Genomic DNA, 11876 nt, shown 5'->3' with positions numbered 1-11876 from the left:
AATTTTAGCACCCTGGATCAAAACTCTGATTGCCCCTCCCTAGTTACATTTATGACAATGAGCCACATCCTTCCCTGGAGAACAAAAAATAAGAAGATACAGGACAAATGGATTTGATGTATTCATTAGGACTTGTAAAATGCCCATCATTTTTTTTAAAAGAAAGATGGAGATGTACATTTTAAAAGGCAGCAAGGCATTAAGATAATAATCAGAGTTAGAATATAAAACATCACTCTAATGAGTGATAAAATATATCACTCTAATAGTCACAAGAATATTAACTGTTTGCTTTAAACTTGGAACTGCTTTTGCCCTTGTTTTATTAGTCCCTAGGTCTTATCTCACTTCTCTTAGTTAGGTGTTTTTTTTTAAAATAAGTTTTTAAAAATGGAACAATAAATTCTCCTGTCTACCTGCTCAGAGGAATGAAGAGTTGATGAGCTCAATCCTACTGAGTGACTCAGTTTCTCCCTATGTAATACCGTGGCTAGTACAATGCCATTTATAATGGTGGATATTAAAGAATGAGCAAGTTCAATTTCCCCCTTCACTTTAGCTGGAAGCCCCACAGGAAGGATAGCAACTATCTAATGCTTCCCTCCTAGGTTCTTTCTTCCATGTGGAAAATACTAGCCACTACATGACTTCGGGTGACCTACAAATATATCATGCTTTATAGGGGCAGCAGGTTTAGAAGGGAGGAAATGGAAGCTAAAGAGTACATCTCTAGGATGTCTGGTACATTCAGCAGCTCCTCTGCATCTCAACATTTCAATGACTGACATAAAAAGTGCAATGATAATGCCCCAACTTTTAAATACATTACAGGATTTGAGAACAGCATCTTGACTTAAAGAGAGGATGTCATGTATATTCTAACATTCTCAAATGAGTTTCAGGCAGTTTTACTTTCACAGATAAAATACCCTATCTGTTCAACCCAATTCCTCTTACATTATCCTCCTCTTTGCTCTCTCCTGCCACTCTCTCATTTGGTACATAATCATCAGATAATATATTTAAAGTTGGAAGGAGCCATTAGAGGCACAAACTCCTCATTCTAAACTGAGGCCCAGAGAAGTTACCTGATTTGCCCAAGGTCACATAGTTAGTGACACATTAAGGAATTGACCCTCTGATTTAAATCTAGCACATTTTTTTAAATTATACCAGATAATTACCAAGCTTTATCGAGTTAAATTTAATATCTTTAAAAAAAGCTTAATGTAATGGAGTCTCAATTTTATATACAATCTTCATTTTCTTGCCTTCTTTGTATATGTTCGTGTTTGTTGAAAGCTTTCTAGTTCATAATTTAAAAAAAAATTTTAAAGAAAATTACGAAACTCACACTACATTTTCCCTAGCATTTTTCTCTGCTGCATCTGGGTTATACTGTTCCTAAATTTTCAAAGAGGAACAGGACCTAACATTTTGAAAAAGTTATGACTCACTAGTCACAAGGAGATAAAGTGAAAATGTGATGCTATTCGCAATAGCTCTCTCAATCTCGTTTTTTAGAGAACGTCCAATCAGCTAAATTATTTTTCACATCGTTAACAGGAATAGCTGACATTTACGAAGTACTTTTGAGTTTGCAAAGTGCTTTACAGACATCATTTCATTTGATCCTCACAACAATATTGTAAGGAAGATGCTACTAATACCCCTGTTCTATAGAAGAGGAATCTGAAACCCAGAGAAATCAGATGACCCGGGGTCACAGAGCTAGTAAGGAGGGAAGGCAGGATTTGACCTGTCCCAGTGCTCTTACCCTTCTAAAACACTGCCTCTCATCAACAGCAATAACGTTCAACACATACGAACAACTCCAAAAACGTATAGGAAACATATTCTAATATTTTATTGCCTGTGTCATGAATCAGAAAGTTCAAGTTTTCTTTCGCTATTGTTACCCAATGAGAGTTATCCAAAATTTGGCCATCATTGACTTAATCCCTAAAAATTCGTAAACAGGATAAACATTCTGAAAGATGGTAAGGGAACTAAAAGGGCCTATTCTTGACTGTTACTGTTACTGAACCTACTTTAAAATCCATTGCTTTAGGGGTGCCTCAATTGTTTCAAGACACATTTGAGCCTCCTCCAAACTAAGTAGTGACAATCTATTAACCCTTAGGAAATAAGCAGTAGAGTGTATCCTTACTAGTTGGTAGCTTTATCTGATTTGATGTATCTGGCCTACAGAAAGGAAGTAAAGAGGATGACAAGAAAAACCTCAACCTTTTTTCCCTTTGGTGACTAAGTTATCTTTGCATAGAAGAATTCAAAATAGTTCCTTAAAAGTCATAGCTTGAGAAATGTTTTCTAAAAGAAATCACCGAAGAGGTGGGTTTTTTCTTAGATTAGGAAACACTAGTATTAGGTAACAGTAGTCTTACTAGTTTATAAAATGATGCTTAAGTCTGTAAGAAAACGAAACCCTAACATGATGGTAACAATGGTACCTTTGAAGATACAAAGTCCTCTTCTCAGCAGAAGATAAGGAAAGGATATGCTGCTAAGAGGAAGCCTAAATCTAAGTAAATAAAAAACCATTAATAGTCCCAGAGAACATATAATATCTCCACAGAGAGACGGATTACTACTAGGGAAGAACATTATATGCGTTGTCCAATACATGTATTAGGCTTTTTTGATTGAATGTTTTCTTCGTTACAAGGGAAAGCTCAGTTTCAAGAGGAGGAGAAGGGTATATTTCCCCAAAATAAAAAAGTAAAAGCATTTAAAAATGTATTTTAAAGGCATTAATAAAACATATTTAAAAAAACAAAAGATGTGCTACACAAAATAAAGTTTGTTTTTATATTTTAGATTCTTTCCAAGCTAAATTTTTTCAAAAAAGTTAACTGTTTTACAACAGGTGGGCCAAGCCACAGAAAAGTACAGTTGAACATGTAAATTTAGTTGTATCCAGACAAAACATCTTTCCAAATTATTTCTGTTCATCAAATGGGTAAATATTACTTGTCAAAAAGGACACGGGTGACATGGATATTGCACAAAAACATTTCCAAATTAGTGACATTCATTTCTGTTATTCTTTAAAAAGAATAGAGGGCTGATCACCACCACAGGAACTCAGAAGGGCCTATGTGACTAATTTGTAACTTTATATCCAGTTCAACCACAATTTCATTGTATGTTCTTGTGCTAACTATTTCTCTATGGGGGACTTTGATGTCTCCAACAATGAAAGAAGCATAGTAATTTACCATTCACACAAACATTCAGAAGCCTAACAAGGAATTACAGAAGGAATAATTTCCTTTAACATAGACATTAGGTAACTGCATGCTGTTTTAGATGAAGAATAACGTGCTAAACTAAAAAACCTGGCATTGGAATTTGAGCATGAATCCCAAGGGGTTTACCAAAAACCCTTTTCTTTGCTCTTCCCAAATAGACATCTGCCTCAATATTATGTACGCTGCCCAAAGAAAACTAACATTGGAATCTCTCCATTCATTCAGAACCACAAGCAACACAACATTGCTTACCCCTCAGGAGGAGTAAATGTCAAGAAATAGTAATCACTTCCACTATCTCATGGCCTGGCTGTCAGAAATTACATTTGAAAAGATTAATGGATATGGCTGCATTCAAGAGGGATCTGAGTAGCAGTATTCCTTCCCAGTGTGCATCAAAAATGTGGAGGCTTAGGTGAAGTGAGATCTGTAAACCTTCAGAAAGCAGGCCTTCAGGGAGTGAAATGTGCATTGAGTTAAACCTGAAGCTCAGACTTGAGATTGTACCATCTTACCAATAAGTTCGAACTTTAGGCCCACTAAAATGAATATTCCCAAACAACTACCTCTTCATCACTTCTCAGATCACTAAGTTGAAAGAACACAACAATCTGTCAACAACTGATATGTAGAGTTGCCTTGGTATCAACTTCCTGTGGAGGAGGAGAGGCCTAGGTAATTTCTAAGACCTCTTCTAGCATTAAAATTGTATAATTCTATGAACTGGTAGAAGAAAAGAGAGTCATTGCTTATTAAATCATGGGGCTGTTTGATTTGTATTAAACCTTGACGTTAGGCACCTGCTATATTCTCATTAATCTATGTTTGGTGTACTTAACATACATCCACTTGATGAAAGATACTCTTCCTTTCCAGAAAGTCACTGGCTTTCCAGCATATCCAGCCCAGGCATCTCTTTGGGGGCTGGTCAAGGTAGATATATCTATTTTTCAAAAGGGTAGGTGGAGGTACTGGGAGAGACAAAGGCATTCATCCAAAGTCATCAAGTCATTTGCTGAGCTAAGAATAGAATCAAAACTGCAAATTCACAGGTCAGCAGCAAAAGTACAGGATATTAAGAGGCAGCCAAATGAAGGGCAACATAATAATATTTTGCTTTCTTTGACTAAACAACGTACAAATGCATCTAAGAAACCTAGTTGCACTTGGCTCACCATCTACATATGGTAAATTTCTAGTTTCTAACATCTGAAAACACAATCCTCTGAAATACTTCTCCTTGATCCAAACTCCCTACTCTGGAACACCTAGTGTGCAGTTTTAATTACCTCCCAAAGTCACAAATGATTTAAAAATGGAAACCTGTCAGTATGATTCCCATACCTTTATCATATTTCTTACTTCTTCAAAACAAGAAAAATTACCAAACTCTTATTTTGCTTTTATTTGATTTTCAGACCATGATATCATTCTAAATTCATATATTTTAAGAGTTACTATCAAATATTACTCTGCTTAAACTACTACTTTAAAAGAAGAAAACAAACCCAAAACTTCCCCTACCAACTCATATCTTTTTTCCTGCTTGTATTTGTATTCCCAGCACTTGCCCACAGTGACTGGCACATAGTAAGTGCATAATCTATGCTTGTTTTTGTGGGTGGCATCAATTGCCTACTTAGTAATCTTTCCTACCCTGGCCATCTTTGTTCATTTTCCATAGTTCCACCTGTTTTGGAAAGCCATTTTCCTTGGTAAGTTATAGAAAGCTCACCTGCTTCATTAGAATTATTTTCTGAAATTTGAAAGTTGGCTCCTTAATATCCAATTTCTTCCTCACAGACAATTTTACGTTCATAATTATTAGCACAGGACCAAATGCTACCTTAGTTTCTGGTACTTTTATCAAGAACATTTATCCCTACCAGGAAGAAAACCAAAGAGTACCAATACTTTCAAACAATAGCTAATATTCCTTCTGAAATGTCCCACTTTACTCCTGATCCCCATCCATTTTTTCTTAGGATATTATCCTTTCCTATAAATACTGATTTTCTGTTTCTTCTCTTTCATATATATTTATCTCCCCTCTTTCCTTTCTATACTTATCTTTCTTATTCCTCTAGCCCACTTCTATTTGTCAAAGATAACATTCTGCCATCTTTCCTATTTCTAAAAGAGGCTCCTTCATACACACTGAATCACCTTTGCTTCTCTACCTTTCTTATCTCACAATTTAGTTCTCCTTTACACATCTTTTAATACCTCATAGTCCCTTCAAAGAGAAGATAACAAGTAGTCCCATTCAGTACCTCAAGAAGTTGAATTATTTAATTTCCAAGTAGGTGTAATTATTTTTCACTCATCTTATTTACCTACTAGTCTGTTCCATACCTCGTACTCTTCATCTTATCCATAATTTGTTTGAATAATTTAACATTTCCCCCTTCAAGACATTCCTGAATTAGAGGCTAAATTTTGTTTCGGTTCATTTCCCCTTTCTAAAACTGCCAGTATTTCCTCAAAGGCATTATAATAAAATGCCACTTGTTACTGTAAATGTTTCTTTTGAATGGCCAGACACAGGCTTGCAAAATCCAGCTTCCTGCCCTTGGGTTATCAGACTGTTAGAAAGCAAATATAGTTACTTCTTTGGTGGCCTCTTCTGTTGTAGATTCTGCATCGAGGCTGACCTCTTCCTCAGTGGTCTAGAAATAAAAAGGGGGAAAAATGTCAATGCATTAATATTGCAAGCCCTTGTCAACATCATAGTACAATACAAGAAGTCTATAGAGTTACAGACATGGACTGGGACTGGGATTTCATTGATGTGGGGGGGGGTCTGTCTTCTGCCAACGTAAGTCAGCACTTTCCCTGCTGCTTAAAAGAGAAAGTACATCATTTATGGACTGACAGGGTAGCAGCAATTTTGTTTCAGGTGCATTCTTCTTTAGTTCGCTTCATATATAAAAAATTGACATGCCTGGAGAATTCAAATCTTTATAAAGAATTAGGAAAATAGATTCAAATTAGCCACAGGATCATAGAGAGCTCAAGGGGATCTTTGATGCCATTCAGTTAAATACCTTCATTACACAAATAAGGAAACTGAGGCCCAGAGAGGTTAAAATGATAGACAGATAGACAGACAGACAGTCAGACAGATCGATAGATCTGAACCCAGGTCCTCTGCCAACAAAATTAATACTTTTTAAATGGTACCATAGTGTGCCATGCTTCTGTCAAAGATTTTAAATTAGTGACCAAAAAAAATCTATTGCAATTAACAACACAATTGAAAAGTGAAGCAAATGGTACTCATGACAGCCTAAGTAATAACATCATAGGGGAGGCAAGAGGGTGAGAAAAGGAATTTTTAAGCAAAATAAAACACTTAAGGCAGGGACAAAGACAATCAGAAAGCATTTCTAGCCATTTCCATTTTTCTTTATTTGTTGTACATAATGAAGCAAAAACCCAGTTTATTCCCTGTAGTCTTGCTGTTGTTGTTCCGTCGTTTCAATCATGTCTGACTTTTCATGACCTCATTTAGGGTTTTCTTGGCAAAGATGCTGGAATGGTTTGCCATTTCCTTCTACAGTTCATTTGACAGATGAGAAAACTTAAGGCAAATGGGGTTAAGTGACTTGCCCAGAGTCACACAGCTACTGTCTGAGACCAAATTTGAACTCACAGATGTGAGTCTTCAACTCTAACACTCTATCCTCTATTTAGAGCTACTAGAAAATTTGATTCTTGTACTACTAGTATTGACATTAGAATGGTTTCAAATGTCATTGGAGCATAGTGAAAAATAAAAAAAAAGATTCATTTCCTTTCCTGTCACCTCTAATTTACTAGACTGCTTGGAAAAAGAAATGAATCAGGTCATACACATTAGCAGAACAGAGCCTCCGGCCCATATATAAGGGAATTGTATTGTGTTTTTTTCCTTCCCCGTACCATTTAAAACCCAAGGATTTCCCATTTTTGAATGTCTGTTATAATTGTGTGTCATGTGGTCTCCCAGGAAATAAAAAGGTTCAGACTCTTTCAAAAGTACACAAATGAAATGGGTCAGCCGAGAACTGTAGTGATCTAAATGGGGACATGTGCCATATATCATCTAGCACCCATCTACCCCAAAGCATGATCTTGGTCATCGCAACTCAACACAAGATAATGACTGACAAGTTTGGCACTAGAGAATTTTACTTGTTCACTTATAACCTGGTGAAGCATAATGTATCAGGTACAGGGAAGTTTTTTGTTTTGTTTTGTTTTGTTCTTTCATGGTAAAATTCAGGGAGCAGAGATATGAATGGGGGTGGGGAAAGCAATCCATTTTAAAAGGTATTTTGGGAAGGTGCCAATTTTGAACCAAACCAGTAAAGATGTATTGTTGGAAACTATTTCTCTGCTCTTTTGCTGTCCTATTTCTACCCACTGCTCTAAGTCAGTTAAATTTTGCCTATTCAGTGAAGCAACATTATTTTGTCTTAGGAGCTCAGTAATCCTCTGAAGAGGATTATATTACATTGTTATTGTTTAAATGCCTTAAAAGAAATCAGCCTTCCTTTTGCAACTAATTCAAACCACAACTAAAACATGCAGTGTTTTAGCCTCCCTATTGTGAAATTATGCATTCCCTGTGACTTTATTAATAGTATACATTTTGATTCCAGACCCTCTACTTAAAAGCTAAACTTGGGAAAAGCAAACACTACTCTTGTCCCTTGCCTTCCGGGGCCCACCTGGGAAGCCCAAGAATACTCACCATGTACCGTAAGGTATCTCTGCTTTTTCACTAGTTACCAAGCACTATGAGATCTGCACTTAAGCCTTAAAGCAGACATTTGTAGTTATGAAATATTTAAGAGACTCCAGGGGGCTCTTTAAAAAACAAAAACAAAAAACTAGCCTGATAAAAATCCTTTTTTGAATGATGCTATTAAACAGATAAAGACCTGATCTAATAAAACCAAAGACTGGAGTTTTAAGCTCTTTTAGGGTATGAGTCATTTTTAAACAATTCTAAGTAATGTTCCAATGCCACATACAAATAAGTAACTAATACAATGACAAGCTTTAGTCTTCTCTCTTTTCTATTTATTGATTTAAAGAACTGTGATAAACCAATAATAACTCAATGTCTCTCTCAATTCCATCTATAAAATGGTTTTAATATTTTCAAGATTTACGAGGTACCTTGATAAACAATGCTATTTAGAGAATTACTAGGATCAGTCATATAATGGGCCACTTTCTTTTCAAAAAATCAGAAACTCCACTGCCAAGAAAAACGAGATAAAGAATTAAGTTAAATTCCTCTTTAAAACTGCATTTTTTTTCAGATTACAATGTGCATTGGTTTCTCAATATAGTAAGTATGCAGCATGAGCAAAATAAAAACTCTCTAAAGATACAAATACTCTAGGAAAGAAAGACATGCTGGGATTTAGTGAAGATATACTTGAAGGAGACTGTTTTAGTATTTTGAAGAGTCATTTCAAGAAAGAACAATTTGAGGCCATGGCTATTTAGTAAGCCCAGAATTTTGATTTAACTATTTAACTGGTGTGGGGTTTTCCCCATAATCTTTGGAAAACATTCTTAAACAGCAAAAATTAGCAACAATGCAATTAGAATTCAAGATAAAGGATTAGGTGGCATGATTTCTGATGCCCCTTCTACAAGCACATAGCTGTTAATAATAATCACAGGACTACATTTCTAGAGTTCATTAAGGTTTTGAAAGAGCTTCCCCATCACAGCTCTGTGAGGTTGGTGGTAAAACAAGACCAACTTTTAATATATCCTATTTGGCAACCCCTGGGATGAAGTTAATAAGTCCTTCCGTTAATTTTATTACCACTTTATCTCTCATACCCACAGGCAGATAAAGATTTCGTGTCACTTTCTAAAAATCTCTTTTAGATTCAAACACATCACTGCTCACCCATCCCCAAAGCAAGCAAAGATCTATCGGAAAGCCACTTGTTGACTGACAATTAAAGCAAGAGAAGGTTAGTGGTGAAATATGTAAATATCATAAAAATACAGGCATACTTATCAAAGGAGGATACTTAAGTTTAACTTAGGAGAACAGCCGATATTTTTTCTTCTGTAGATCATGTGCCTTTTTATTCCTGATAATGCATTATCAGGCTATATACATCTGCAAAATCATCTATTTACTGCAGAAGTCAGTTTCTTCAGGGACTCTATTTTTTAAAAAAGAGCATATTAATGTCCATTCTTTGCTCACCTCTATTTCCATGGGCTCCACTTCGATCTTTTTCCATAATTCCAATAACTGGGCAATTGGCATTTTTTACTATTTTTCTTCTCTGGTGAATCAGAGATAGAAATAGAGGGAGGAAAGAGATGTAAGAGGGGCAAGGAGGCAGATGAACTGAAAGAGAAACAAGGGGACAGAGGAAATTGGGGGGTGGAGAGAGACAGACAGAGACAGAGAGAGAGAGAGAGAGAGAGAGAGAGAGAGAGAGAGAGAGAGAGAGACAGAGACAGAGAGACAGAGACAGAGAGAGAGGAGACAGAGGAGAGAGAGAGAGAGACAGAGAGAAGAGAACAGAGAACGTAGACAGAGAGAGAGAGGAGAGAGAGGAGAGAGAGGAGAAGTAGAGAGAGGACAGAGAGAGAGAGAGAGAGAGGAGAGAGAGAGAGAAAGAGAGAGAGAGAGAGACAGAGAGAGAGACAGAGAGAGAGACAGAGAGAGAGAAGGGAAGAGGGTCAGAAGAGATGCAGTCAATTGCTGAAGTCTTGAAGGGTCTTCCGGGATGTTGGGGTTTTCCCCCAAGGGGTCTTCAATATGGCTGCTTGTATGATGTGTCCTCTACCCACCAATACCACAGCTGAGAGAAGAGTTGTTGCTGCTTCCCGCTCAGGCTTGGAAAGAGGAAAAGAGGAGCTATAATTGCAGCTTTAGAATCTGTAATGCGACTTTGGCAGAGTAAACGCTTCACTTGCAGCATTAAATTGGATTCTCCTCCCTCTCCCCCCCACAACACTCCCCCTTATCTTCCCGCCCTCCTCTCCCCCCCTTCACTATTTTACCTTAATTGGCTCTAAATGATGGGTGAAAGTTGAGTCTGAGGATGCTGCTGCCATAGAAACTGCATAGCAACCCAGAGAGGTGGGGGCTGGAAGAGAGTAGAGGAAATGAGGGGAGAAAGCAGTGCAGCAGGTTCTCCCCTTCTCTTTTGGCTCTCCCCTCAACCCTGCACTCACCTATCATGCCACCCTGCTCTGAAGAATCCCCAGAGATCTAAGGATGTCCACTGGCTGGTCAGACACTGTGAAACAGGGAAAGAGGCTGGTTGCAGCTGAGTTATTACTCTGCATTAATATTGAAAAGGCCCTCTATATTGTAAAATTACTGATAACCTAATATCATAAGCAGGTGCCTTCTCTTCGTCCCCAACCCCCAAACCCATGCAGTTGAGAAATACACAAAGAGAAACAGGAAAGAGAGGGGAAATCTCAGCCTGCAAATAAACTCAGTCTCTCTGGAGTCAAGAGAGTGGCACAAATCTGTGAGTTGTGCCAAGGGCATTCTCTTCCTGCCACTTACAACAGACTGCTGTAGCATGAGCATAACCTTTGTATCATACTCACAGTATAAAGCATATCTTGAGAAATGAAAAACGAGAGGCCCTCAGCTTGTTGTTAGAGGGGAAGCTGGCTAGTTCTTCAACAAACATTCTATTCAATGAGCATTTATTTGATGCCAACTATGTGCAAAGCACTGTGCTAAACTCTGAAGATACAAAGACAAAATATGGAACAGTCTCTGACCACAAGGAGTTTGGAGCCTAAACTACGGATAAAGAAAAATGGACCAGTTAAAAAGTTTTGAATCCTAGTATCTATTATAGCCAGATCAGAAGCTTGAAATGATGTATATTTAGCCACTTACACGAAAAATAATCACTTCAGGTATTTGATGGGATGCCCCATGAAGACTATTTGTAGAATAACTCATTTCTTCCTCCACGTGTTTTAGTTACTGTATCTAGAAATGATAGACTTGGTTGCCTCTGGAAATGTGCCTTCCCCCCAACTTCTAACTAGGAATTTTTCTAAATCAGACTTAAATGAACAATCAAAAGATTTTATCTTTCTCTTTCTAACACAAACCACAAATGCCTTTCTCAATGTCTTCTTTCCATAGAAAGAAAAGAAAGAAAAGAAAAATTAGCCAATATAAAATCCCTGTACAATTTACGTTGCTCCTGGGACAAGTATTTTCCTTATTCTGAAGCTAGTTACTAAAGAATAGCATACATCTCGGGAAATGACAGTGCTTTTAGAACTTAACTAAAAAAAAGCTAAGTATTCTTTTTCCCCTTTATAAGGCTACTAATAAATAGTTCAAATTAATAAATTAGGTGAAGAGACCAAGGCCTAACCACCTCAAATGTCACAGCAGGGCAAGTAGCAGAATAAGCAGAATTCTAGATCATATTAGAGCACAAGGAAAGCTAAGAGCTACATTTGGTTTACTCTGAGATTTTGGGTAAGTGATGCAGGGACTCACTGAATATCTAGTCTCCCATTTGTGAAATAGACCCAATACTGACAGATATGATGTAAGGATTATGAAAATACATTGTGAACAGA

Source organism: Trichosurus vulpecula, chromosome 7 (genome assembly GCF_011100635.1).
Source record: "Trichosurus vulpecula isolate mTriVul1 chromosome 7, mTriVul1.pri, whole genome shotgun sequence".
NCBI lineage: Eukaryota > Metazoa > Chordata > Mammalia > Diprotodontia > Phalangeridae > Trichosurus > Trichosurus vulpecula.
Note: the sequence above shows the minus strand (reverse complement) of the source record.